This window comes from Mus caroli, chromosome 8 (assembly GCF_900094665.2).
Source record: "Mus caroli chromosome 8, CAROLI_EIJ_v1.1, whole genome shotgun sequence".
In the NCBI taxonomy this organism is placed as follows: Eukaryota; Metazoa; Chordata; class Mammalia; order Rodentia; family Muridae; genus Mus; species Mus caroli.
Genome location: NC_034577.1, coordinates 86,309,075 through 86,309,373, shown reverse-complemented (window position 1 = coordinate 86,309,373; position 299 = coordinate 86,309,075).

Below are 299 nucleotides of genomic sequence, written 5' to 3'. Positions count from 1 at the left end.
CAGAGACTGGAGGCAGGAGAGAGAAGGGCATGTTGAGGGAATATGACAAGGAAAAAGGAGCCCCTTACCTGAGTCTGGCTGAAGGCTGCCCAGCTGAGAGTCCAGAATTTCAGCAGGGCTAACAAACCTTGCCCAAGATTGCCTACATAGAGACATGCTTCCTCTCAATAGAGATAATGCAAATAAAGATGTTAAAATAGCAGGGAGAGATGGCTCAGTGGTTAAGAGCACTGACTGCTCTTCCAGAGGTCCTGAGTTCAATTCCCAGCAACCACATGGTGGCTCACAACCATCTGTAA